At 39.1% G+C, this 24,962-nt stretch overlaps 1 long non-coding RNA gene across 2 annotated transcripts in view; it reads right to left on the bottom strand.

Annotated features, from left to right (window-relative positions):
* Positions 1–6,905: 6,905 nt before the first annotated feature.
* LOC310633612 overlaps positions 6,906–24,962 on the bottom strand; it is a 35,922-nt gene continuing 17,865 nt past the window's right edge. The window contains exons 2-3 of one of the 2 annotated variants that reach the window (XR_014491040.1): positions 19,055–19,179; positions 6,906–7,389 (exon numbers count right to left, since the gene is read on the bottom strand). This is a non-coding gene — a long non-coding RNA (uncharacterized lncRNA). The remainder of the gene's footprint in view (positions 7,390–19,054; positions 19,180–24,962) is intronic. The other variant, XR_014491039.1, reaches the window with a different exon arrangement.

Raw genomic sequence — 24,962 nt, 5'->3', positions numbered from 1 at the left:
ATGTAGTAATTAGCCCAGGGAAGATCTATTGTAACTTCAAATGGTTGGGGACCTTGTAGTGAATCAGATAATGTCACAAAATGTGGCCAGAACTGACTATGCAGAGATATCATGAAGGGAATTGATGTTCAAAATGTACATTTTTTTAAAAATTGCCAGATACTGGGGAAGGAGCAATTTTACCAAAAACAAAAGAAGCTGGTTTACAGCTTCACTTAGCATGAAGAACTGTCTCATATTTCGGAACTTCATATAGTGACCTCTCCATAAGTTATTATTATCCAAAAAAGAAAGTAGCAATGAATAATTTTATATCTTTTAGGACAAAAAGGTTACATTTTTGTCCTATGTCATGTATATCTGTTACTAAAAGCTAGTGTCCAATATTGAACCATCATATGGGGTAAGATGGCAAAACTATGGTAAGTCGTTTACAACAAAACCTGACTGCTCCTGCCAAAATGATGTGAGATTGCTTCATATATTTTTGCTGAAACAGTAGCTTTCATTGCGAAGGCAAAATCTTCTGAATCCTTTGTTCTCAGCAATCTGTCCCTGAAAAATAGTTGCCATTATCCATCTGCTGCCCCCCTCCCAAATAGAAATATAATTCAAATCAAAAGACAATACAAAGTGACCCAGTTTCTAGCCAGGCTAGAAGTTAGGAGGCTGTGAGTTCTAGTCCTGCTTTAGGCAAGAAAATTAGCTAGGTGACTTTGGGCCAGTCACTCTCCCGCAATCCAACCTCTCTTACAGGGTTATTGTTGTGAGGAAAATAGGAAGAGGTAGGAATATTAGGTATGTCAGATACCTTAGGAAGGAAGGAAGGAAGGAAGGAAGGAAGGAAGGAAGGAAGGAAGGAAGGAAGGAAGGAAAAAAAATCAATTAAAGGAATGACAATGAAGGGAAAGAAGGTGAAGAAAAATATTACAGGTACCGGTAGTTTTCGACTTACAACCACAATTGTTGCTAAGCTGAGGAAGTTTTTAAGTGAGTTGTGCTCCATCTTGCAACCTTTTTTTACCACAGCTGTAAAGCAAATTACTGCAGTTATTAAGCGAATCATGCGGTTGTTAAGAGAACCTGGCTTCCCCCATTGACTTTGCTTGTCAGAAGGTGGCAAAAGATGATTGCATGATTTCGGGACACTGCAACCATCATAAAAATAGGGCAGCTGCCAAACACTTAAATTTTGATCATGTGATCATGGAGATGCTGCAACAGTGTACAGCAAGTGTGAAAACTGATCATGTCACTTTTTTCAGTGCCATTGTAATTTCAAATATTCACTAAATGAATGGTTGTTAAAAACAGATCATACCAAATAAATTTTATTTCATTCTTTGATAAAGTGACTAAACTAGTAGACCACCAAAATGTTGTAGACGTAGTATACTTAGATTTCAGTAAGGCGTTTGATAAAGTAGGCCACAACCTACTCCTTGGTAAGCTAGAAAAAGGTAGACAACATCACCACCAGATGGATCTGTAGCTGGCTGGCAAACCATACTCAATGAGTAGTCCTCAATGGCACTACATCCACATGGAGAGAAGTAAGCAGTGGGGCACCACAAGGTTCCGTCTTAGGCCCAGTACTCTTCAATATTTTCATCAATGACTTAGAAGAGGGAATTGAAGGGGAACTCATCAAATTTGCAGATGACACCAAACTGGCAGGAGTATCCAACACTCCAGAAGACAAACTCAAGATCCAAAAAGATCTTGACAAACTTGAACAATGAGCCCTATCCAACAAAATGAGTTTCAATGTGGAGAAAAACAAAGTCTTACATTTAGGCAAGAAAAATCAAAGGTACAAGTACAGATTGGGCGAGACCTGGCTTAAAAACAGTAACTGTGAGAGGGACCTTGGAGTCCTAGTGGACAATCACTTGACTATGAGCCAGCAGTGTGCAGCAGCCGCCAAAAAAGCTAATACAATCCTGGGTTGTATAAACAGGCATAAAATCAAGAACACATGAAGTATTAGTACCACTTTATAAAACCCTAGTAAGACCACACTTGGAATACTACAGCCAATTTGGGTAACCAAATCACAAGATATTGAGAGTCTGGAAAAAATTCAGAGAAGAGCAACTAAGATGATCAAAGGCCTGGAGACTAAAACATATGAAGAACGGCTGCAAGATTTGTGTTTAGCTAGTCTAAAGAAAAGAAGAAATAGGGGTGACATGATAGCAGTATTCCAGTATTTGAGGGGCTGCCACAAAGAAGAGGGGGGGGGGTCACGTTATTCACCAAAGCACAAGAGGGCAGGACAAGAAACAACGGTTGGAAACTGACCAAAGAGAGAAACAACCTGGAATTAAGGAGAAACTTCCTGACAGTGAGGACAATTAACCAGTGGAACAGCTTGCCTTCAGAAATCATGGACGCTCCATCACTGGAGATTTTCAAGAAGAGGCTAGACTGTCACTTATCTGAGATGGTATAGGACGGTTCTCCTGCTTGAGCAGGGGGCTGGACTAGAAAACCTCCAAGGTCCCTTTCAGCTCTATTCTATTCTATTCTATTCTATTCTATTCTATTCTATTCTATTCTATTCTATTCACAATATGTAATTAAAAATAGATTGTTATTTAAGTACATGTGTGCTAAAGGTCAGCAAGGGAAGCCATCTCTGGCTTAGACTCTTTGCTAAGAGGTCCTCTCCTTCTTCTCCCCTAACTCAAAAAGGTCCTGGAGGCAATCTTTCCATGTCCTAACAAACTTAATTTGACAGCCATGCCCCTCTCTCTGGAGGCTTACCTTAATGAAGTTGTCTGCAAACTACAGACTTCTTAAAAGAGGACGGCCTGCTGAGAAAGCGAGGCTACAGCTGGACAGTTGGCCGAGCCGGCTCTTTCCAAATGTGAAATAAGGCCTCACTTTTCATGTGCTTTTTTTTTTCATGAACACAGAATGGAAACACGCCCTGAGAAAAACTAGCCAAAATAATGTGAGGCTTCTAGAAATATAGGCCACTTTGCCAGTACTGGTAATAAAATGGAGACGGTATCTTGCTCTAGCTCACACAATCATGGTTTGCTCTGCTTCCAAACAATATAGTACATTTTAGAAAAAATAATGTCCACTGGAAAAAAGAATAAACTATTCACCACAAGTGGATTTTATATTTACTGTGAGCTGCTCGGAAAATTTTAAAATGATGCATTGAAAAAAAAACACCTATCATTACAGATATATGTACGTATGGATGGATGAATTAGGAAGAGCATGTTGACACCATTAAATTGTGCAGAACTGTCCACAACCTAATATGTTCTATGAATAATGATTTTCTGCTTGCAATTGTTGACTCAGTGTGCTCCAGTTTAATATGTTGAAGTACCATACAAATAGTCCTTGACTTATGACCACAACTGAGCGCAAAATTTCCATTGCTAAGCAAGACAATTGTTAAGTGAGTTTTGCCCCATTTTATGACCTTTCTTGCCACAATTGTTCAGTGAATCACTGCAGTTGTTAAGTTAGTAACACTGTTGTTAAGTGAATCTGGCTTCCACATTCACTTTGCTTGTTGGAAGGTCACAAAAGATGATCACATGACCCCAGGACATTGCAATCATTATAAATACAGGCCAGTTGCCAAGTGACCAAAATTTGATCATGTGCTCATGGGGATGCTGAAATGGTCATAAGGGTGAAAGATGGTCATAAATCACTTTTTTTCCAGTGCCATTGGAACTGCCATTAAATGAATAGTTTTAAGTCGAGGACTACCTGTAATAAATTCTGCCATTGCTTTAGCACACAATTCACAAGTGTTAGCTTTAAAAATTCCACTGTTAATACATTTACAGCAGAGTAAATTAAATGGTATTAGTATAATTCATCTGGAAATGTAATATTAGTTGTTGGGGACAGCCCTCCATATATCAGTATTAAAAATGTATGGAAAACCTGCTTATTATGACTGATTCACTAAATGTGATTGAGCAAATCAAGGTTTGGGGTGATGTCTGATCCCAACTCTTGTCTAATTGACAAGAGAATAATTGTTCCTTTTCCTCTCTCTAGTACAGAAGTAAAATTGCCTTATTAATCTCAAAGGAGAAGTGAGGAAACTACAGATATCTGAAGGGACAAGCTTTGCAACCTATTCATTGCTGAGAAATTAATATAAATAATTACTCAAGCTGAAGGCCAATTATCTACTTAAAAAGAAATTAACCAACCTTCCCACAATTTCCACTTTACTGCTACTTAAACTGCAGTGGCTGTTACATACCTGCCTATCTGAGATATTATGAAATATAAACGCTGCAACTGAGGGCAGAGAGGGGTTCAAGGGCCGGCAGGCCTAGTTCTTCTTTTCTTTACCACTCAATATGTATATGCATTATAAAAGTCTACATTACTTTGTTTCAGGATTTTACATAGAAGATTTAACTTGATTTTAAAATATGGTCGAACTATTAAATAAGATTTTTAAATATGATTTAACTATAGCAATATAATTTAAAAATACAATTAAAGAAAAAAAATCCAATTATAGTGTTCCTGATTTCCTGGGATCCCACCTGGAACAAAGCAGGAAAATCAAGAAATAGTTCCTCCCAAAAACAGACTGAAGAATTGTCAAGGAACTATACTAATGCAGGGACATTGACACAAATTGGCACTCTTAATTACAGTACAACTCAACTAATTTGAGGCTGATTATGCTACCACATTCGCTAACTTTTAGGAACATTCCTAGTTGTGTCATAGTTTTCTGATGCATCTCTAATCCCAAAGTTTTTAATCAATGCAAAAATGCTTGCAGTGAATATGATAAATTTAGAAAGAAACATGTCTTTTACTTATCATTTATTTATTTATTTTATTTTATTTGGAAAATTTATATTGTCTCCTATTCGCTCACAGCGACTCAAGGCAGCTTACAGGAAATAAAAGCACAATATAAAAGAAATAAAAATAATAAAAAGTGAAAATAATAAAATAATACCTCTCCACCCACCACGGTGACAACACATACTCATACCAACCATTTAATGGGCTCCATCCCACTCTGGGTTCCCCAGGCCCGCTGGCAGAACCACTTCTTCAGGGCCTTCCGAAAGAGTGTCAGAGTGGGGGCCAGTCTAATTTCTGGAGGGATGATGTTCCAGAGGGAGGGAGCCATCATGGAGAAGGCCCTTCTTCTGAGTCCTGCCAGATGTCCCTTAGGGGTCAGGACCCACAACATTCCTTTTTCTAGTGCAGGGGTGTCAAATTGCTGGCCTGTGGGCCGGATGCATCATAGCGAAACCACACCCACCCGATTGCTGTCAATGGCAAAAAAAGTCACGGTACGTCACAACACGTCACATGACATTGCTGGTTTGACACCCCTGTTCTAATCGGTGGTACAACCACAACAGATCTGTACTTCTAAGATCAACACTCAGTGCTCTCTTTTGACATTTGACAGTGCAGATGTTGGACTTAATTAACTTAAATCCAACTTAATTCATGACTGTGTTCTTGTATATAGAATAAGAATAGCCATGGTGGGAATAAGAATAGCAGTGATATTCTCGGTGATCTTATAGAAGCAAAAGTTGGATTTCAAGGAAGGATAGAAAGAATATTGATGCTTTTGAATGTTGGTATTGGAGAAGATTTCTGAAAATACAGAACAGCAAAAATCCAATGGTGAATAGTCTCAGCTTTAGGAACAATAAGTGTGCAATTGGAAGACTGAAATACTATATTAAGAAAAAATCATCTTGAAAGAAATTTATCTACCAACAGTTGACACCAATTTGATGGTACTTAATAAATCATAGCAATCTTTATATGAACAGCTGTATTGATTAGGGCCATTAGTGTCCTCTCTGCAAAGTGGATGGGTTGAAGGGAATGTACCATATATCAATCAATGAGAAATTTAAGGATGTTGGGTTTGGCTAGTCTAAAGAAAAGAAGAAATACGGGAGACATGATAGCAGTGTTTCAGTATATGAGGGGCTGCCACAAGACAGAGGGTGGTCACATTATTCACCAAAGCACCAGAGGGAAGGACGAGAAACAATGGTTGGAACTGATCAAAGAGACAAGTAACCTGGAATTAAGGAGAAATTTCCTGACAGTGAGAACAATCAACCAGTGGAACAGCTTACCCCCATAAATCATGGGCACTCCCTCACTGGAGATTTTTAAGAAGAGTCTAGACCAGACATGTCAAACACAAGGCCTGGGGGCCAGATCCGGCCCGCGAAGTGGTTTCATGTGGCCCGCGAAGCCATCCTGGCAACAGTGAGGGAACGGCCCCCACTGCCTTGGCCCTGGCCCAGAGACCCTCCTTCTGCCAGAGACCCTCAGATCTGTCCCACTCCTGCCCAGGCCCCCATAGGCACCCTTGATGCGAACGATGTAGAGCTGGCCACGCCCACCCAGTAGGCCATACGCACTCTAGCCATGCCCACCCAGTAGGCCACACCGGCCCTGGCCATACCCACCCGGCCCCCTGAGGGCAACCGCAATGCTGATGCGGCCCTCAATGAAATTGAGTTTGATACCCCTGGTCTAGACATTCACCTGTCTGTGATGGTATAGGTTCTCCTGCTTGAGCAGGGGGCTGGACTAGAAGACCTCCAAGATCCCATCCTATTCTATTCTATTCTATTCTATTCTATTCTATTCAGTATAATCCTGTCCATCCTATATTCAGCAATAAATCCCACTAAGTTCAACTTGCTCCAGATACCAAATATAGGACCATAGTCAATATCTATGCATATTTGCAAGATTTACATAACAAGACCAAACTTATGAAGCTTCTGTGGCCTCAGTAAGTGAGCACCGGCTGATTGCACTGTGTGTGTGTTGTATATGAAGCTAAAGCCAGCACAAATAAGTCACACAATTTCCTCAAATTATCACATCACTAGTGAACATAGTGTGTAGCAACCTATTATTTATTTGAGAATAACATATTAAGTTGTCTGAAAAAAGCTGGTCTTCAGCTCATTTGCTTTGTTTGTGCAAAGAGGTGCCACCTTCATACTTTTTACATGATGTCCTGGGAAATCCAAGCTTCAGAAGAATCTTCTCCCCTAAAGGTTTTTTTAAAAAAATAAAATAAAATAAAACCTTCAAGAGCACAAACAGTACACCATAGACATCCTTTGTCTGAAATAGAGCTCAAACCTCAAGTACATTGATATTGCAAGGTAAGCTTCTGAAGTGATTCTATGATGATCACAATTTTTTCGCTCTAGGAACCCAACAGTTTTTCTTTGGATGGTCAGTCTTTTAAGCAATAATCCATTGAGAATAGCATTATTTTTGTTGCTGAAATGATCTCAAGGAAAGGAAATTTGCCAACATTTGTCCTTGAGTGAGGCTGAACCTTCAATATTAGATGCATTTCCATCAGTGCTGAAAAGTAAAAAAAACCTCTTTTGAGTGACAGGTTGAAAAGCTGAGTTACTGAGTTCAATGGGTCATATTCCAAGGAAAAGTATATATCCAGGTGCAAGGATTTTCCAAAATAGGCTATCATTTATGAATATCCAATCTGAACACAATTTTAATTTGATTTTTTTTAAAAAAAGAAAGAAGCTCCTTTTTTTAAAAAACAGTTGTACAGTTGTCTTCCGGGTGAGGTTCAAGGTCTTGGTTATGATCTTTAAGTCCCTACATGGCATGGGTCCGGGTTACCTCGGGGACCACCTGCTGCCGGCTTCAACTCCCCTCCGCCCTGTGCGTTCCCACAGAGAGGGCCTCCTCAGGGTGCCTCCGGTCAGGGAATGCCGACTGGCGGCCCCCAGGGGGAGAGCCTTCTCTGTGGGTGCCCCGGCTTTGTGGAACCAACTGCCGGTGGAGCTCCGGACGGCATCGGACCTCCGAACTTTCCGTCGTGGCCTGAAGACCCATTTGTTTGAATTGGCTGGTCTGGCCTGATGGGGGAGCTGGGTTTTAAATTGTCATTTTAGATTGCATTATTGTTTTTTAATTTGGGCACTGATTTAATCTTTGTTTTAACTTTTGTATAGTACTGTATTTTTATTTATATGCCCTGTGAACCGCCCTGAGTCCCCAGGGAGAAGGGCGGTATATAAATTAAATAAAACGTAAACGTAAACATCTGTAGGTTCCAATAGAACCAATCTTTTTTAAACAGTTGCACAAGGCAGTCTCCAAATGTTCTATGTGAAATGTCCTTAAAAGTTTCCAAACATTTGGCCACTATCCAGAAAGATATCTCAATGCATATGCAGGCTTACACAAATTTTTATGCCATATCATACAGACTGCCTTTCCCTAAGCTTTAAGAGCTATTCTTTGGCATATAATATAGCACAGGCATGTCAAACTCGCAATGTCATGTGACATCGCACGACGTATCAGGACTTTTCCCCCATTGCTGGCAATGGGGTGGGAGCGGTTTCAGCGTGACGCATCTGACCCGCGGGCAGGCAGTTTGACATGCCTGATATAGCAGGTTGCTATCTGATAAACATAAATAAAGCACACATGTACACATACCACTAGATCTAATAGTACAGTTCTCTGGCACAAAAAGTATTAGTACCTAGCAGTTGAATTTTAGGCACATATGTTGACATGTAACTCTATAGGGTTTACATCCAAAGAATCATGTTTGGCTTGCAGTCCAGGTTGAATTGAGATACCTTTGTCCTCCAATCCTAGCAACTTCACTGTTGTTTAATAGACCAGTTTTTTCCAGCTCAGCACTCTCCCACCACCTTTAGAATATAATTCTAGAATTTCTGGCCATGTGGTGGTTGCTGTCCCAACATATCAGGAAATACCCTATTGGGAAGGCTGCAACAAAGCATTTTCTTGTCATCTGAGTGATCCCACAGCTGTATGCACTGGAACTTTCTTACACTTTTGCTCTGCTTTGTGTCACTCAAACATAAGTGTGACTCCTGAATTACACCCTGACATTAACGATCAGTTAATAATTGGTTGTGTGCAAGTGAGTGCATGACATCTAACAAAGATTATAGGAAATGTTGCAAGGCCTGCACAAGTTCCCAGGGTGCCAATGTAATCTGACCTTTTTTACCTTTGATGGGAAACCAATATATCCGGCCTTTGAGGCATCTCTCAGATAACTCTTTAGGCTGCAGCCCAAGTGAACTAAAGTTGCTATTTGGCTACGGTAATTAACACTGAAGAGTTCATGACTAATCTCAAGGCATTAAAGGTGGGGCAGGGTTTCCATTACAGATCCTTGTTTGCCTGAGCTTCATGAGAAATCCTCTCTTCCTCAGTGAAACTTGGCAGCTGGCTATTCCCCCCCCCCCACTATAGATGCTAAGTGAATATGAAAACTAACTACAGATTGGAACAGCCAAGCTACACAGAGATTGGGAAATTTGATTCTTCTCTTAAGATATCTTTCAAATATGATGAGTATTGAAGGTTGACATGAAAGCAATAGAGTGGAAAGTGCCTCGCAGTGGGAGATGATAGAGCCAGGAGAATATTTTCCACCTGAGAGAATAAACACTTGGAAACTTCAACCTCAACATCTCAAGAATGTTTTAAATAAAGCTGGAAATGTGTCAGAAAAAAATATATCCATGAACATCCACCACAACCGAGGCAACTTTAGCACATCAGAAGAGCTCTAGACCAGGGTTTCCCAACCTTGGCAACTATAAGATGTGTGGACTTCAACTCCCAGACTTCTCCAGCGAACACAGCTGGCTTGGGAGTTCTGGGAATTGAAGTCCACATATGTTAAAGTTGGCCAAGACTGAGAAACCTTGCTCTAGGTTAAGATACACATTCCAGCATGGTGATACTCCATGAGTATACAAGGTAATCCCAGTTTAAACCAAAAAAAAACAAGCTTATGGTATTAAAAAGGTTTCTGGTTTTAATTCCCCAAAGTGCATTTAATCTTTGTTTTAAAGAGGCTCTCTATCTCAGAACAAAGAATTCTTGGTGTCTCGTCTTTTCTTCTTGCAACCAAACCTTACTTGATAAAAGCTAGCTAACTACATACTTGCTCGCTTGCTGAAATAAATGAAATAGGCAGACCAAGGGCAAAACTGATGTTACAGATCTTTTTGTTAATCAGTTTAAAAAAGGGGTTGGTGGAGTATTATAGTGAGTATCATATACTTACTGGTCCTTCTCATGGCACAGTCTATGTTTTGGGAGTTCTGACAATCTCTAATTTGCACAAGGATGCAGACAGACATGTATGTATAGTCAATTCCATTCAAATTTGTAATATAAATTTAGTATACAATGTATTTCCATGCTTACAGGAAAATTGGCTGCACTCACATACCAACATCTGTGTTTTCCTGCACTTTGAAAAAAATGTATATAACATTTTTGTGTAATAAATAAAAATAGGTATAACGATATAGGTGCTGGAGAAACTTACCCCATTACAGAAAACTACCGTACTTGGAATAGTAGGTCAAGAGACAGGGACATGAAAAAAGATTCACATCTTGCCAATGCAAGTTAATTTATAGGGTATTTTTTTGTTTTCTAAATTAAGAAATACAATCAAACACAATTTGACAAAGATTCATAAATGTATTGTCATTAAATGAAAATTGTGGTTAAGGTTCTTTGCAACCAGTCCTATAGAACTTTTATAAAAGCTCCACAAAGTGAGGGATCACCAGCTTACAGTATCTTGCAGTAAGTAACCCCCCCCCATGTTTTCTTTTAAAACATTGATCCCTTTACAAATCCATAGTATAATCTAACTAATATCCCCATTTGTCATGTTTGCATCAAAAGTTGACATACTGTATATGCATTGATTGGCTACAAATTCATGATTTGTCCCCATTGCACAATATATGAATGCTTGCTGGCTCTGAAGGTCCAAATGTACATTCACTGGAGAAATGTATGTGTGTATATGTAAAGTTGGTGGGTTTCCTAAATCAGGGAAAGACAAACTCATAGATATAAATGCATAAATTCATAGATAGTCCAGAGTTGGCACACTTGCATGAATTCCCATCTTTTAATTTTAATTAAAGAAGTAAAATTGAAACCTTTGTCCATAACTGAAGTATGTAAACCCTCAATGCAGATAAATTATTCACTTAAACTTATTCCTTTTTTTCCTTTTTTTTCTTTTTTTAAAAGGAAAGACTTTATTGAGTTGAGCATGGTTTTGCTGACAGTAATATAGATTTTTTTAAAAAAAAATCCACAGATACGCCTGGGCTTTTCTGGTGATCTTTCTTCCAGTAACAACCCAAGTTCAATTCTGAGCATCATCAAGGTCAGCTAGATGCTACCACCAGCTGGAATAAATACACATCAATTATTTAAAAAAAATACCTAAGGAATAAGTTACCATGCAATTTTCTTTGGAAATATCCCCATATTACATATACACAGGCACACATCACACACACACACACACACACACACACACACACACATGCACACTTGTGAAACTTTGATGCCTTGGCTCTTCCTTTAGGAATCTTCCATTACTTAATACAAAGGCACTGTCTCTCATTGTTGATCCAGAATTCTATACTTTCTGGCGTTAGCAAGGAACATTATTATTCTTTCATGATGTTTTGTTGGGGAGCCGTTGCATTATTCTATTATTCCCTGAAATTCAAAACTTCCGCTTTAAAAAAGGACTGTTACAACATGCCCCCAAAGCCTGTGCAACCTTTCCAAAATAGTGGCAGGTCTCTTCCGCAAGAAATCAAAGGCAATTAAGACAAAGAGAAGGAGATACTCATCTTGCTGCTCTATCTGTTTTGCAGCCATTGTTTGCCCTGCAAGTCTTTCAGTTCATACTGTAGCAGAGGACAGGATTAAACAGGTCACTGTGGAGTTGGGTTACAGTCTTTTAAGCTTTTTTTCTTTTTAGCAGATAAATTGGATAACTGACACAAAAGCTTAGGTGGAGGAAGAAGCACAGAAAAATATCCAGTACAAGTTCCATCCATATTTAAATACACATCAGGAGACATATATTTAATTTTCACTCTTTCAGCATATGCTTGCTTTTTTCCCCTTTTAAAATACTTTTTCTTATGTTCTGAAAGTTTTCTTCCATATCCATAAAGGGTCATGGATTAATACCTATCTGAGAATTTCCCGAACTTTTGTCTGGCTTCCTTGTTTGCAAAAATGTTCCACCTAAAATTGACCTCTGTTGCTAACTTGAAGATAATGTTCACTCACAGATGGACTGATTTCAGTCTGTTCCTCAATATCTACATCAGGGGTCCCCAACCCCCGGTCCGTGGATCAGTACCGATCCGCAGCATGCCAGCAACCGGTCCACACAAACAAGCAAAACTCCATCCACGAGATGTAGACAGTACACAAAACCACACACTCTCCGATCCACGGAAAAACCTCTCTCCAGGGAACTGGTCCCTGGTGCCCAAAAGATTGGGGACCTCTGATCTATATCATTACTTTTTTTAAAAAAAACCACCACTTTATTTATTTACATAAATTTATTTTAAAAAACCTTACTCCCAGTGACACTGAATGCTTTATACCAGTAAAATCCAGAACTATACAGTAACAGAACAAAGAGATGTATAACCAGAAAAGTTAATCCAAACCTTATGGATGCTTGCCACCATTTTATCCCAGGGCCTAGGAAAATAAACTGGTTTTTAATGCTTTTCAAAATGTCTTTATGGTAGAAGCCATATACAAATGGAAGGGGGAAGGCTATGCCAATTGACAAGACAGGTGCTGTGACAGAGAAGGCATGCTTCCAAGGTCTCATTAGATGACATTATTTAATAGAAGAATCTTGAAATCTATCATCCTCAGTAATGGGGAGGAAAAGAGAGCAGGATATGGGTTTGCATATGGCTACAACTACAGAACTAATATAATGTAACTCAGCGTTTCCCAACCTTAGGAACTTGAAGATGCGTGGACTTCAACTCCCAGAATTCCCCAGCCAGCATAGCTGGCTGGGGAATTCTGGGAGTTGAAGTCCACGCATCTTCAAGTTCCTAAGGTTGGGAAACGCTGATGTAACTAGACAACCCGTGCCCCATTGGGTCATTATTTCAGAGAGATGACCTTACCCAAACAGAGAAACACAATGTGCAAAAAAAAACAATGGGAGCAGGAGGAACTTCCTGCTGGCTTCCACATTGAGTTTCTTTGAGAGAAGCTAGTAGGAAGCATCAGAAATCTTCCTTCCTTCCTTCCTTCCTTCCTTCCTTCCTTCCTTCCTTCCTTCCTTCCTTCCTTCCTTCCTTCCTTCCTTTCCCTTCCCAGAAGCAAGTAAATACTGTAGCTGCTTCTAGTTGGGGGAAGGGAGTGAAAGAACCTGATGTTCCAACACAAAAAATACACAATTAGGATGACATATGCCACATAGTTATATGGAGATTTTGCTACATGTCCTTTTAACCAAAGGACCAATCAAAGGAGCAGATGACTATGTTAACATGATCGTCAGTCAACAGCATATCCTGATGTTCTTCATTCAAACTTATTGATTCTCAATCTCCATTTCAGCAGAACAGTATAATTCAGCATACTTTTCATTAAAACGTATATTGGCTTTAGATTTTTATTTGCTAATAAATATATGTATACAGTAAGATTGCAATTTTATTTATTTTTTAAGCCAGAAGGCTAAAGAGACTTGGTTTTTCTCTTCAGATCATAAAAAATCATGTCTTTTATTTAAAAGTAATTAAAAAAATTAAAATATAAATTTAAAAAAGTAATGGTGAAATATAAAATGGCATCAACAAAAAATGAAGTGATTATATAAGCAAGAAAAAACATTAATTGAAATAAATATAAAAGAAAAAACTAATTAACAAAAAGCATGTATATGATAATGATTTATAATGATATAAAATCAAGTTACGGTAATCCTTAAATCTATGAATATATTTGGACCATTAACAGCACTATGCATATTTATTTATTTTTTTCATTTTTAGAGCAGAGAGACTTTTCAAAAATAGATAGCTAACTCTTACCTTGAATCATTTCCTTAAAATCAGGAAAAGAATTTTCAGTTACTGAATGTAAAATTATCCTCTTTGTCATGCCATGTCTTGACAGAGCTAATATCTTTATGAGATAACTTATTCCAAGTTTTAGAAATGTAATTCAACATCACATTAATATCCTTAGCTATAATAATTATTTCCAATGTTATACTGAGTTGTAGTAATTTGAAACACAAACAACGCTATTGCAAGATAAGACCAAATAATGTAATTGTGGAGAGTAATGAAGGTAATGGAAATAGGTAAAAACCATTATCTAATCAATTAAAAGAGGTGAATCATTTTTTAAGTCCAAAGCAATGAGATGACATTTGAAAGCAGTTCAGGCACATGCTTCCTTAATTTACAGGAGTATACGAAGGAAAAGGAAATACAGCACAATCAGACTTGGTATAAAGATTCTGCTTTATACTATTCACAATTAAAGTAGCTTTAGCTGTATTGATGTTGGAGTTCATTTAATGATCTGATCTGTTTTCTAGGGCTGGCCATGGCAATATAAAAAATTGAATGTCTACCTCTTTGTAAGCGTTATTTGAGGGTTCCAATAAATACCCCTCAAACAGCTGGGAGGATGGAAGCTGCTAAAGCTAGAACATCCATGCCATACTATTTAACTGATAAATGTTTCAATTGTATTAATTGCCAAGTAAATATTGTAGATAAGCCACACTCAACATGTGAACAGTCAAAGTCTTAAAGATTAGAAAGCAATTTATTTGAAGAGTTAATTCCTTGTTTAGCTGAAGCATTCCAATAAAACACCTCTTCTGCTATTTTCAAATTTGAGTTATGTCACAGCATCAATTTCCCATCCAATTAGGGATGAAAACATAACTGCTTATCTATAAATAAGTGCAACTATTATCTATTAATAACTAAATTGAGTTAGAGAATGGATCGCACTTTAGTATATGTAGACTCTAAAACATACCAAGATTTCAGAGCTATTACACACTTGCTCTCCAAGTAGATCCAAAGAAGAAATTAATCATTAAAAGTCTAATTCCAAAAAATAAAATAAAATAATAGCATCAAATCAAATGCCAATGATATACTGGTAGGTTATAATGGGCAAAGGATATTTAGAGGGCTTCAGCTTGCCAAGGAAATGTTCTCATTAATTCATCTATCTAAATAATATATCTAATAGGAATTAACATTGGCATCATTCTTAGAGTATATGTCCATTTTAATACAATATTTATTTTGATAATATTAATTATATGCAAAATTTTAATGGCCATTTTAACCATAAAATTGCACATATTTAATTCAAAATATTGCAACACATATCAACAAAGATGTAAACTTAGGTATTTTACAGAGTCTGTACAAATTGTAAATCCTAATCTCTTATAATAAAATATAGATATAGTAGTTGTGGAGGAAATCTTTGGTCATCAATACTTGGCACTGATCTGATGGCACATAATCATAAACAGATACAGTGGATCCCAAAGGCAGCATATTTTAACAATTCCAGGTAATAGAACAACCAGATAATAAATAATATTGTTATAAAATAATCAAGTCACTAGTATACAAGAACAATTTATATTCTGTCTCAGACAACACCACCCCTGTAATATCTTGAAACCGTCCAACTGAAAGAACCAATAGCTGAAGAACAAAATTGAAGATTAAAGGAGACAAGGGTGGTTATTGTCAGGTGTCACAAAGTAACTTAATTGGTTATATTACAAATACATTCATAATAACTCTATACACTGGGTGAAGATACCAGCAGTAAGTCAGTGAAAACTTTTATCTTCTTAGAATGCACTTCATAAATTCAATCTAGACTAGGCATGTCAAACTCGCAATGTCACGTGATGTCGCGCGACATATCGGAGCTTTTTCCCCATTGCCGGCAATGGGGTGGGCGTGGTTTCGTTGTGACGTGTCTGGCCCGCGGGCCGGCAGTTTGACACCCCTGATCTAGACCATATCAAAGGCCTTTTCATCATCTAACAAAGGAGGAACAGCTGTTTCCAATTTATCTGTGGCAATATCATACTATCAATCAACTGTTAGCTATTGTTAGACATTTTCTATATTTTTTATAAATGTAGTGAGTGAATTAAAGATGGTATTACTTTCTGTACCTTCTTGACTAGTATCATATTTAATATTTTAGTGTCCACGTGAAGCAGAAATATTAGTTTATATATTTTATGATGTCTTTCTCAGGTTTTAATAATATTGTACCATACTATGAAGAAAACAATGAAGAAAATATAGAAAGATACAACGATTGATTATAAACATCCTACAACCATGGTGGTGAACCTATGGCATGCGTGCCAGACTGGGCATGCAGAGCCCTTTATGTCAGCATGCATGCCAGAGGAACATTCCCCTCCCTCTCTCCATGTGCACCTGACTAGTGGGAACTGGAGAGGGCAGGGAAACCGAATCCAGCAGCACTCTTGTGGGAACAACTGCACGAGCTGGGTGGGGGGGAGGGGAACCTATAAAAGCAGGTTTTGGCGGGAGTGCAGCGAGAGAGTGAGTGAGCGAGCAGACAGCCTTTAGAAGCGATGGTGGCCATGAGTTTGGAGAAGACAAGTAGGACACGGCGTCTGTTTGCGCTTTGCAGAAGGCTAGCGGCGGAAGGAGGACACATGAGTTTGGACTTTGGAGAAAGGGGGAGAGAGAGAGAGGGAGGAAGGAAGGAAGAAGGGGAGGGAGAAGGAAAAAAAGAGGGAAGGAAGGAAGGAAGGAAGGAAGGAAGGAAGGAAGGAAGGAAGGAAGGAAGGAAGAGCCCGCCAGCGCCGCTGAGCAAATGCACAGTCAGGCCTTCCCAGGTGACACCAAAGCCAGCCAGTCCTTCTGTGGGAGCATGGGAAGAGGCGGGAGAGTGGCTACCCCCAAGCACCACTCCTGCCTCCCTTTGGGCTCCCTCAGCTTCTCCCCCCTCCAGGCTGGGGCTGGTCAGATTCCCCCCAATGGGCAACACTGCGCCCATTCCCAACCAGCCCTCCTCCTCCATCCTCCTACCACAGGTGGAGGAGCTGGGCAGCTGGAGCTCTTGCTCCCCTCTGGCCTCCATCTGCCCAAGGCTTGAGGTCGGCGCACCCGGCTGGTCAATGATGGGCTGGAGAGAGCGGGACGGTGGCAGCTGCACTGGGATGAGGGGTAGGCAGGGTGGGCGCTTCCGATGTCTGCAGGGGAAGAAGTGGTGTGGAGGCTTCACACCCACTCCAGTCCAGCCCAGCCCCGGCACAAAAAGCAAGGCAGCAGCTCCATGTGCATCCCCATGCGTGAGTGCGCCCCTGCCCTGCCAGGCAAGCGGAGCTGCGGTGGCTGCCCACCTGGGCACTTGTGCCTCAGATGCTGCCCATCTCCTCCACCCGAGGATGCTTGCAGGGAGAGGCTCAGTAAGCCACGCTCCACCGGCAGAAAGACCAGGAGGATGGAGGAGGAGGAGGGCTGGCTGGGGATGGGTGCAGTGCTGTCCATGAGGGGAATCTAACCATCCCCAGCCTGGAGGGGGGAGAGGCCGTGGGAGCCTGAAGGGAGATATCCCGGCATGCCTGGCTGGCAGAATCCCCACATGCATCCCCGAGCACGAGTGTGCCCCTGCCCTGCCAGGCAAATGGAGCCACAGTATCTTTGGCAGAAGAGTGCAGGCGGGCAGCGGAAAGCACGAAGAGCCCCAATCCTAGCACAGCCCCTCCCCACTCTCTTCCTCCCCCCTCAAAAGAGCTGCGAGGCTCAGGAGCCTTCCCCCATGCCCCCCACCCCCAGGAAAGAAAACCATTAACTTTTTTCCTTGTTTTTTGGGGGGAGTTTTCATCCTGCTTTCATGAGATGGCAGACTTTGGGAGGGGGTGTAGCTGCCTCCTTCCCCCCAACTGAGCAAGACACCCTCCTGCCCACCTCTTGCCGCTGGATCTCCCCCAACCCTGCCCAGCCCTCACAGGCATCCCTCCCCAGGAGCAACATCGAGCTGGCCACGCCCTCCCTGGCCACGACCACTCAGTCTGCCACGACCCAGCACCCGTCGATACATAAGTGGGTTTGGGGCACTCTGTCTCTAAAAGGTTCGCCACCACTGTCCTACAATAAGACTGTAAATGCTTTATATCATTCATCTGATAGTTCATCTAATCTGAATGCTTTTTCCATTTTCAAAGGCTGCAATGTTTCTGCAGACTAACTTGTTAGTTATCTTCTGACAACTGAACTGTAGCCCTGCTATTTTCCATTCGCACCCTCCAAAAAATCTAAGTATATTTAATGGAGAACGTCCCTGACTTATATATTTAGGATCACGGCCTGAAAATATTTCATAATGTCTGCCAAAGTTAATAAATAAGCAGAATAAAAACAAACAAAATAATCCTTCTATTAATATCATAAAACCCGGCAGCGTTCTCAAAATCTCTCAAAATTCATCCTTTAATCAGTCATTTGACAAGTGAATATAGAGTATTTCGTGGTTGAAACTGAAATACTCAGTTTTTGATATGGATTTGGAGTATGTCATGACTCCCAAACAAACATCAAAGAGAATGACTTACACTTTTCACTAATGTAGATCATCTCAAGTGTTGGATAGACAGAAAGACAGAACAGAAATGTAATTAATTAATTAATTTAATCAATCAATCAATCAATTAAAAGGTCATGTAAGCATTTCCAGAATGAACTACAAGCTTCTTAAATGTGTGATAATGCCAAATAAGGAATATCATTCAACAGTAATATTATGATCTACAGCATTTTAATGTAAATAATGAAATACATATAAAGAATGTTGCTCAGTTAAAGCTTCAAATGTTGTTCCCTTGGCTGAAAGTGTGCAAAAAAATAAATTTTGAAAAGCAAAATGCAATGTCCAAATATCTACTGTAATGTCCAAAGTTTACTTTTATACAGTATGCCCTCATTATCCACCAATGCTTTTCACCTCAAAAACTGACAAAAACTATGTAATTGCAGCTCAGGCTTTTAGACACTTGCAAAGAGCAAGTTCCTCTTACCTCAAACTTTCCCAAGGGAAGTAAATAGCTTTCTGCTGTGATTTACCAAACAACAGCTCTTAATCCTACCTGCTTTTTGTCACTTCCACACAAAATAGTCCTTGGTGACCTGGAAGAAGGTTTCAACTTCCTGTTGGCTATTAACCTCAACACCTCTTTATTATTTTGGGAACAGCTAATCAGCCCAGCATATCCTGTAATTATAGGAGACAAGTGGAAACTTGAAAAATACATGGAAAGCATTCTTCTATTGGTCTGCTCCATAGCATGTCTCTGTGTCTCCACACAACCCATCCCTGGCCCCTGAAATATATATTTGCTATGGAGATTTAATCCTTAAGATTCTCATTCTGCAGGTCCTCACCCATTTATCTCCACACTTAGGAAATTCACAAGCTTACTATACCTCACTTTTACATTTCCTGTTTTAGGAAAAAGAATTTATTGGCTCTGTTAAAGAAAGCTGCCCAGTTCCTAGAAATGCCTTGAAAAGAAATTTTAAAGCTGATACTGAAGTAATGCCAATTACCGGTACTCAAGAAGGGTCCAGTCAGAATCCTTTTAATGATTTACTAAGGAATTTGCAGGACACTGTGTATTTTATGTACTTCTGGAATTTTTAAAAAAAAGTAACCTGTCAGATTATTAAGAACTGAGCTGAATTCCTTTGATCTTATAGCCCTCTAATATATGAATCTATCCTTCTGGTAATAGAGTGGAAGCATGTAAGAATGGGTTACCTTTTTATGGATTTTGTGAGGTAATCTTTCCTTGGTACATTTAATTAGAACTCTAAATGTTGCCAGAATTTGGAGGGTTAGTGGTGAATCCTAGAATCCAGCAGGTCCCTGAGCTCATTCAGAGCTTTTGTTTTTGGATGTAAGAGTTGCAAACTCCAGGAAATTAAAGTTTGTATCAAGAAGAAAAACTGAAGGAAAGAACTTTTGCTGCTGTACCAGGTTAATTAATCCTTTTGTTAGGACTAATTTTCTGCAAAATATTTTAAAAAAAAGATGGAGATAAATGTTTTTTCAAATACATTGCGTTATTATTTCAAGGAAGCATCTGACACCCCCCAAATAAAAATAGTGAAATCTTGAAGATAATAGCTAAAATAGTTTTCTTTTTTTCCCCATGAGTAATTAATATTTGCACTGGTAGCTAGTCCAGAATAAATACCTAGTTTTAACTGGAGGAATAATGATTATCTTCCAGATAAAGGGACAACTTCTCAAATGCTATATATACGTTTACATTCTTCTAGAAATATTGCCCCTTGCTAATTCTGTTTTATATGTGTCTATAAGCAGCACATTTAATTTTAGGGTATTTTACATTTGATATGTTTTGGAAAATGATAACTATAACATTTTATTCCAATCCATTTGTGTTAGTGAAGACAGGAAACAGACATTATTACTGAAGTAAATATAGTATGTATTCTCTATCTAACTGCAGTCCTTGGCTAAGGTTTCTATATTCAATTCCATTGGAAACAGATATCTATATTAAGTTTGAGTGACACTTGACCTTGCAGTTCACCTTTTCTTATAGGTAAAGGAAGGCAGTTTTGAGAGATAATGACATCCAAGCCAAACAACTGACTACATGCTGTATGTCATTGCCTTGGGTGCCTAAGATCAAAGTCTTTTTCAATCCTTCCATAACTGAAAAACTCAGGTACCTGCAAATAAGAAAATCTATGGCCTATCCACTGTAGAATTAAAATGCTTGGGCCAACCTTAGGATTTGTCATGTTACTTCCCAGTCTCAGCATTGTGATTGTGGAGACTGGCTATTTAACCAAGGCAAATAAAGGACAGAAGTTGAAAATGTACTAAAAAGCATTCTCCATTCAGCAGCCTCTTTGAGATCTAGGGTGCTGTAGTAATTAAAGTTGATTAGAAATGAGGGAGACCCAGTGAATGTCCACAATTAGCTATGGATGCTCTTTGAGTGGCCTTGCAAAAGACTAGTATCAACCTACCCTGCTGTGCTCAGGCAAAATGGATTATTATGGAAGAAATATGGAAGAAAGATATAATTCAAACCAAAAGAGAGGATGTAACAGAAAGTAGCCAAAGAGAAGAGATGGTTAACAATAATTGCACAGAAATATTGAAAGGATGAAAGTTACTGAACTTGAATGCTTTTTCCCCCTGGACTACTTCTTCCATCTTCCACTATGAGTAACATTTTATTGTGGCTTGCCATGTGGTAATAGTGAGGATTGTTTGATTGATTATGTGCCATCAGGTCAGTGCCAACTCTTAGTGATCACATAGATTTTCTCCATAACAATTGATTTTCTCATATATAATCTGTCCCTAACCTGGTCTTTCAGGACTTCCAGTGATGAACAAAATTTATCTGTGGACATCTATACTGAGTTCTGTAACATCACCACTGTAATTGAATCCATCCAGTTTGTAGCTAATTATAGAACACAGAATCACCCTATTTTCTTTCCTTCCACTTTTCCCAGCATTACCGCCTTTTTAAGAGAGTTAAATCTTTGCATGATGTTTCCAAAGTAGGATAATCTGAGCCTGGTCATTTGTGCCTCCAGTAAGAACTCTGGGTTGAAATGGCAAGGAGTACTAGCAAAATCCAAGCAAACTATCCCAGGTACGTTTCATCCTGTGATGCAGTTGTTAAGCACTTAGAGGCAAGGACTTAAATCAGCCTTAGACATTTTCCATCTTTCCATTTGGGTAGAAAGTGATTTAACTCAACTGTGGGGAAGAGGACTAACCCCATAAACCAACTTCTAAACACCAGTGACATGCACATATTCACCATAATATGTATGGGCTCTTCCTACACTGTGAGGTTTGAAGAAAGTGAAAGAGTAAATAAATATATATAGATTGATATAGAATTTATAGTTGGATTAATGCAACTGTGCCAAAGGAAGGGCCTTGGCTTTCTCTACCCTCAGTGTTTCCACACGACCTTACATTTATTTCTGAAATCAATAAACTACCCAAAATGTTGTATGACAGCATAAAGGCAGGGATCATCGGTTTCCAGAAAGATAGGAATCTCTGGATCTGATCTTCAGATATTAAGCTGATAATTTTGACACTGGCCTATCTTAACTGGCTAAATACAAAAGCCTAAAATTGCACTGGTTTTTGAGCATCAGATAGACATTTCATATAAATATGCAAGATCTGTAGTAGTGTCTTACTGAGTGAGACTGCTACACAATTAATCACACAGTGCACAGCCATTTGTAATACTTCCTGTCCAACCAACCAGAAGCCTCCCAGGTTCGTGGGGGACAACAGTTCCTATTATTTCCAGACAACTTGTGCTGTGAAATCATACCAAAATAATTAATCACTGTACTCAGAAGAGAGTTTTCTGGATGTGGCTGATATCCTTTCTGCTTGTTGCAAGTCATTCAGAGAAACTGAAGGCATTTGCTGTTAGACTTTAACTAATCAAGCCTTCCAGCTGCTTACACTGGGGAAACAGCACCTGCTGTTGCCAACACCATTTTATGGACATGAAATTTTACAAGGTGGAGGAAATGGGAGAGGCTGCCGCTTCCTGTGCTGCAGAAGTGGATGGGGACATAAAGATCTGCTGAGAGATCTCTAAGTGATTTGAAACAGATCAGCATGGACTTATGACTCCAAGTGCTTCAATTAGTAGTAAATAAACAAGGCTTTCTATATCCATCCTAAGACAATACAAAAAGTAGTAAGCCGGTAATTGATGTTCCTATGAAATAATAATAATTTCTGTTCTGTTGCTGAGAAACAAAATCTCATAACTTCTTTCCTGCTTTGGAACTGACCCCGATAGGTAGATAGGAAGGAAGGAAGGAAGGAAGGAAGGAAGGAAGGAAGGAAGGAAGGAAGGAAGGAAGGAAGGAAGGAAGATAGGAAGGAAGGAAGGAAGGAAGATAGGAAGGAAGGAAGGAAGGAAGGAAGGAAGGAAGGAAGGAAGGAAGGAAGGAAGGAAGATAGGAAGGAAGGAAGGAAGGAAGGAAGGAAGGAAGGAAGGAAGGAAGGAAGGAAGGAAGGAAGGAAAAATCTTCGCAGCTTTAAAATATGCCCACAAGAAGAATATTGGAAAGATCACTTCCAGTCTTTGCTGAATTTACAACATGACAATAAAGTATCTTCATCATGAGATTTGAAATCTAATATATTGGAGTGTTGCATATCACTTTAGTATATCAGAAACTAAAGCAACATGAGATTTGCTGGATTTTAAATTCCAAACCCCCACCCAGTATGTTGAAGCACCCCAATAATTAGCAATATGAGGAAGGATCTCAGTCTAAATGTAGGTTTGTGAAATCACAAATCCTTCCACATTATCAATTCTTTTAAGGTAGGTTGATAAGTCAATGACTTAAATCTCCAGATAAAGCCTGGAATTTTTGTTGCCATTGTAGTAAGAGTTCCTTGTAAAAAACTGAACGCTGCTGATGAAGTCAGCTCTTTGGTCTCTAAACGGGGATGGAGCTTTGTGGAGGAAGAGCAATAATGTCATAACCATTGTCATATGGCCTTAGGTGAGGTTCCAGCTGGGAAAGATTCTCCAACTCTGATGTACAGCCAGATTATGTAATCGGTATCCCTGATAAGATCTGAGCATTGATTGCAAAATCTAGACCTCCATATGTTTGATTTGATAGGCTTTTCCCCCTCTAATGCTATACTTACAGACAAATTAAATTCACTGAGGGGGGAGGAAAACCCAATTCTGTCTACCATCAGGCATAGAGGAAAGTGTGTTGTCCAAATAATAGACCAGTGTGATGCACCCTGCTTTTTAAACGTCATTTTAGTGGCCAAACCCAAGGGGAGAAATGAGGGCTCTGCTGAGTGGGGAAATAATGGATAAGTGCATTGGTGGGCATGAATTTTGTTGAAATTCTTAAATGTGTTTACAATTATTCTTCAGATAATTTTAGGGACTTAAAATCTTTGTTCATTTTTAAAGCACATCTCTGAGGACAGGATTTTAATTGTTGATTACACCATTTTAACAGATTGAATTTTGGTTTAAGTTTTTATCTTTTTATTATAGATTGCCAAGTAATTTTCATAATATGTTGCATATAAAGCCTTATGAAAGAACATTTTAATCATCTTCGTTATCAGAGTGGGTGATTCAGATATGCTATTTGTTATGTAAGTACTAATGTGGTTGATTCCAGAATTCCAATAACAGGATGACTAAGTTATGACCATAGAAAATGGAGAATTCTCTTCCTCTGTTGATGGCATCTTCCAGTTATTCTAGATGTCAAAGTGGCAGATTGCATTTCCTCAGTTCAGATTTCATTAGTTCCAAAGGAAGCATTATTTCCAGAAAAAATACAATTAAGATAAGTTTTCATTACCACCTCAAGTCCCACAACACCAATTCTACAGGTAATCCTCGTTTTACAACCATTATAGGGACCAGAAATCCAGTCATAAGTCATTATAGTTATAAGTTGAGGCAACCATGTGACCAGAAGTAATTTCACAGCAGTTTTCACAGCAGTTGTTAAGCAAATGCTGTAAAAGTTAAAAAAAAATCATTCATATGAATGTATGTTTTTTTTAAAACCACAAACCAGCAAAAAAAAATCCTGAATCACAGACATGTGATCATGAAACATAAAACTGATGTGCATTACATGCAGTCATGTGACTTCAGGGAAAGGGAGCATGACAATTTACAACGGACAGGGATTTATGGGCCATGAAGCACCTGTTCCACACCATTGTAATTTTGAACAATCATTAAACAATACAGTAGGCCATAAATTGAGGCATATCTGTAATCCTAATCCTTGGATTTCACAATTGTCATTTTTTTTTAATCCCATTTATATCCCGCCCTTCTCCGAAGACTCAGGGCAGCTTACAATCTAAAGCACAAATCAATGTGCTTAGCAATAGCCTTCATTCTATGTATATGCCTGCTTATTAGGGCTTTTGCCCCCCCCCCAAGTGGCATTATT

This window comes from Vipera ursinii (genome assembly GCF_947247035.1).
Source record: "Vipera ursinii genome assembly, chromosome: 2".
Lineage (NCBI taxonomy): Eukaryota > Metazoa > Chordata > Lepidosauria > Squamata > Viperidae > Vipera > Vipera ursinii.
Note: the sequence above shows the minus strand (reverse complement) of the source record. Positions and strands in the feature narration are given on the sequence as shown.